The 5,249-nt window shown below is 49.2% G+C and overlaps 1 pseudogene; it reads left to right on the plus strand.

The window, feature by feature from the left end:
* The first annotated feature begins 1,467 nt into the window (after positions 1-1,467).
* Positions 1,468-2,266, plus strand: LOC126543297 (uncharacterized; annotated as a pseudogene).
* Positions 2,267-5,249: the final 2,983 nt, after the last annotated feature.

Here is a 5,249-nt window from a genome sequence, read left to right on the forward strand (position 1 = left end):
ACTCAGATTTCGCATTCACTTGGAGGTAAACCTGAAAGAATGGCTCAGAGAAAAGGGTGCACTCGGCGACGCCGAAAAGACAATGCAGTGCGTTGCTTTAGAACAGTTCTACCGCCGGCTGCCAGAAAACATCAAGTATTGGGTTCAGGATAGGCCAGGCGTGGACACTATCACGAGAGTGGCCGATCTCGCTGAGGAGTACGTAACTCGCCGTGCGTTCGAAGGCAAAGAAGCTCCTAAGAAGGAGATGAATAAATACAGACCCGACAAAACAGAGCGATGGTCGAAGTCGAGTCAGTATAAATCAAAGGAAAGATCATATTCGGTGAAAGATAGTGACAAGAACAGCAAGGGAAAGGAGGAGTCACCCGAACAGAGGGCAGAAAGGCAAAAGAAAAAAGGTTTCGAGACAAAGAAACCAGTAGTTTGCTACAACTGCCAGCAAACGGGGCATATCTCCGTGGGGTGCAAAAATCCCAAACTAGTGTTGATGTCACTAAGTAGTAACGAGGAAAATGTGAAATTGCTAGAACCGTACATTCGAGACCTCATGGCAAACGGCAAACCGTGTAGAGTGCTTCGCGACTCGGCAGCCACAATGGACGTGGTGCAGCCGTCGTACGTGGAGGAAGGCCCGTTCACGGGAGAATGCGCTTGGATAAGGCAAGCCGTAGAGGCCTCCAGTGTTAGTCTCCCTGTGGCCAAGATTCGCATCGAAGGCCCTTTTGGAGTACTGGACACTGAAGCCGCCGTCTCGGCACATCTCCCGCCGCAGCTTCCATATTTGTTTTCTAACTAATCTGAGGATTTACTGCGATGCAGGGGAATAGGGTTTGGTGAGGGAATAGTACAAGCCCTAATTCGTTCCAATGCAAGGGAGCTCGCGGCCAAGGCAGTGTCACAGAACACCTGACCGCGTGGCGAAACGGCCCTCCTCCACTTCTAGCGGCGCACCCCTGGTGTCGAGACGGACGCCTGCGCGCATGCGCGTCCCTCCGAGACTGCAAGGGTGCATGTTTCCGCGCACGTGTTTCCGCGCTTCCACCTTGCGCTCCGACGATATCCGAATGTAGCCGCCGCGAGGTGCCCCTCTTACGATTGGCGCTGTGGCGGCTTCGGCGGGCAACACCTCGTTTATACAACGGAAATCAATTGTTCATTTTCGTCTTGCCTGTCTCCTTCTATAAGCGCGTTTTCTGCCATGTTCTTCTGCGGGAGACTGTAGTGTCTATTAACAGCATTTAGCCAAATGTGAGTACTCGGTTGGCAACCTGGAATAAAGCATGGGAGCTTGAGCAATGAGTGCGTATCACCGTGTCACTCCAATCTAAATCAATCAGACCGCATCCCGGTCTACGCGAACACTAAAATGGTGTCAGAAGTGTTACTTGGTCCCATGTGAGTGCCAAACCAACTCATTCCGTGGTATCATCCCTCAGCAGCAAGCGGCAACCGGCAATCGCAGCCATGGCATACGCGCTCCCTCCCTTCCCAAGTTTCGACCTTCGCGCCACAGACGCCAACAATCTGGTCACGAATGGACCAAGTGGATAGAAAGGTTCGAGAACTTTCTTTTAGCTTGTGATATCACGGCAGATGCACGCAAGAAAGCGCTCCTACTGCACTACGTCGGCGAGGAAGTCTACGACATATTTCGCTCCCTCCCCGACTGCCCTACACAAGCTACAACAGCTACAAGCACGACCCAGACCACGCAGAGCCCATCGACGCCAGAATACGATGCCGCACGAGCGAAACTGAGTGCATACTTCGCCCCGCGAGTGAACTCGACATTTGCGATCTACAAATTTCGCCAAGCCCAGCAAAACGTTGGTGAGTCACTGGACGCCTTCTACGCGCGCCTCCGGCAGCTCTCTCGCCACCGTAACTTCGAGAACGTCGACGCTGAAGTCCAGAACCAAATAATCCTCGCCACAACGTCGTCTCGCCTTCGCAAATACGCAATGCTTCATTCCCTCACTTTACCAGACTTACTTAAACAAGGAAGAATGCTCGAGGATGTCGAACGGGACGCATCCAAAATCGAAAAGAACGTCGATAGCAATGCGGCGGTGCTCGCAGTGCACAAAGAAGGACAGCACCATGGCCAACACCAAAGAAACAGCCGACAGATGCCACGACAAACCTATGCACCGCAACGACCTCGTGTCTCATCAGCAGATTGTCGCAACTGCGGTAGCAAGTGGCCTCACCAAGGCGGACGATCAAGTTGTGCTGCATGGGGCAAGACATGCAAGGCATGTAACAAGGTTGGTCACTTTGCACGATTCTGTCGTTCAACGAGACAAATGGTACAAGCAGTTGACTGTGACAATGGTCCAAACAGGAATCAGACAGTCTGCTGTAAGAAGAGTTCTAGCACCAAAGAATGTGCTGCTACCCGTGACACCAGTTCAAGCAGTGACGAGTATGTTTTCGTTGCCATGACCTCACCTCAGACAGGCCCATCTCCAAAAGTTATTGTCACTGTCAACAATGTGCCAGTCACTTTCATAATCGACACAGGTGCAACAGTGTCAATTGTCGGCGAGAATGACTTTGAGAGCTATCGGCTAAAGGCGAAAGTCCAGGAAACATCCGTCAGAGTGTTCCCATACAAAGCAACATCTCCGCTTGAACTTCTAGGCAAAGTCTCTGTCACAATGAGATACAAAGATAACTGCATTGAAGAAGACATCTTTGTCATTCGAGGAAACTGTGCACCACTCTTAAGCTTCACAGCAGCATCCAACCTGGGGCTTGTCCAGATCACATACCAAGTTAATGAGCATCAAGGTGACAAGTAAATCGTGGAAGCATTCCCCAAGTTGTTTAGTGGAGTTGGGAAACTCAAAAACCACCACATTCATCTTTTTGTGGACGACACTGTCCCACCGGTTGCACAACCACACAGGCGTATTCCGTTTGCCTTACGTGACGCCACAGAGAAAGAACTTGAACGCCTCCTGTCAGAAGACATCATTGAGCCAGCCATAGGACCTACACCGTGGGTGTCCCCTGTGGTTATTGTGCCTTAACCGCATCAGCCTGATGAAATTCGAATCTGCATTGACATGCGTGTTGTGAAAACTGCCATTCAACGGGAACGACATTTGTGCCCAACAGTGGATGACATCATTGTTGCCTTAAATGGAGCAACAATGTTCTCCAATCTTGACTTAACGAATGGATATCATCAGAGTTGGAACTTGACCCTTCCTCAAGGCAACTCACCACGTTCTCAACACATGTTGGCTTGTTTCGCTACAAACGACTGAACTTCGGCATCAGCAGTGCAGCTGAAATCTTTCAGAACACCATACGCCAAGTGCTCAATGGCATCCCCAATGTCCTGAATGTTAGTGATGATATTCTTGTTTTTGGGCAAACAAAACCGGAGCACGACTTGTCCTTGGAAGCCGTTCTGCAGCGACTCCAAGAAGCTGGATTGACACTGAATGAAAAGAAGTGTAACTTTCATCAACGTGAATTGAACTTCTTCGGACTTAATTTTTCAGCTGATGGCGTTCGTCCTGATCCTAAGAAGATAGCAGCCTTCCTACAGATTAAAACACCGGAATCACCACAAGAAGTGAAGAGCCTGCTAGGAATGATCAACTATTCAGGCAGATTTCTGAGAAATCTTGCGGACCTCACACAGCCTTTACGTGAACTTACACTGAAGGATGTTGTCTGGGAGTGGACAGAACGACAGCAAAATGATCTTGAGAGCCTAAAGCAAGCCATGTCCGATGCCTCCACCCTTGCTTACTTTGACCCATCCAAACCGACAGAATTGGTGGTAGATGCAAGTCCACATGGACTGGGTGCTATCCTTACACAGCGTGACAGTGAAGACATTGCAGTGATAGCTTATGCAAGTAGAGCGCTTACACCAGTTGAAAGTCGCTACTCCCAAATTGAACGTGAGATGCTCGCAGCTGTATGGGCCATGGAGCACTTCCGTCTTTACCTTTGTGGAGTCAACTTCCTTTTGCTGACTGATCACAAGCCTTTAGTGAGCATACTGGGAAACCCAAGATCATCACCATCTGCCCGCATTGAGCGCCTTGCTCTACGCATTCAACAGTACAAGTTTGTTGTACAACACACTGCAGGAAGTAGTAACCCTTCCGATTACTTTTCCAGGCATCCAGTTCCTGAAACGAAAATGTGTGCCCGCATCGACAAAGTACCTAATGAGTATGTCAACTTTATCCAGCGCCACAACATCCCAAAGGCCTTCTCGGTTCAAGAAGTCGCTGATGCAACGAAGGCAGACCAGCAGCTACAGTCACTTATCAGTGCTATCCAGCACCCCACACTCACCAGCTGGGTCTCAGCTGAGCTGAAGCCATTTGCATCTATAAAAATAGAACTAACAACAACGCCCGAGGGCATCGTCCTTCGAGGAACACGCCTAATTCTTCCCGCTACTCTGCATAAACAAGCAGTGCTGCTTGCCCACAAGGGCCATCAAGGGATTGTGAGAACGAAACAAATGTTAAGAGAAAAAGTGTGGTTCCCAGGCATGGATAAGCTCGTGCACACTTTGATTAAAAGCTGCCTACCATGTCAAGCAGCTGTTCCCCAAGCAAAGCAAGAACCACTTGCGATGACGGAACTACCCAGTGGTCCCTGGGAAGAAGTATCAGTCGACTTTTGTGGTCCCTTCCCAGATGGAAAGTACGCTATGGTGGTGTTAGATGACTTCTCACGATACCCAGTGGTACAAGTCATACACTCCACAAGTGCAAACAATGTGCTCCCCTCCCTACGACAAGTATTTTGCCAGTTTGGAATCCCTGCACAGGTAAAAAGTGACAATGGACCACCATTCCAAGGCAATGAGTTTGCTGCATTCGCAAAAGAATTAGGATTTCGGCATCATCGGATCACACCTTTGTGGCCTCAAGCTAATGGCGAAGCTGAGCGGTTCATGAGAACATTGAAAAAGCATGTTCACACTAGTCAGCTTGAGAACATAGATTGGAAAGTAGAGCTCGGCACTTTCCTGATGTCATACAGGTCTTCAAAACACTTAACTACAGGAAGATCACCGTATGAACTGCTGTTTGGCAGACCAATGAGAAATCTTCTGCCTTGCTATGTTGAAGCTGCTTCGGAAACGGAAGACATAACAAAGTTCAAAACAACTGTGCTCGAGAAAAGGGCATACAACAAACAACATGCTGATGCACGAAGGCATGCTCAACCACATCGCTTCTGTGTCGGTCAGCGAGTCTTGT

The sequence above is a fragment of the Dermacentor andersoni genome, chromosome 1, assembly GCF_023375885.2.
Source record: "Dermacentor andersoni chromosome 1, qqDerAnde1_hic_scaffold, whole genome shotgun sequence".
Classification (NCBI taxonomy): Eukaryota; Metazoa; Arthropoda; class Arachnida; order Ixodida; family Ixodidae; genus Dermacentor; species Dermacentor andersoni.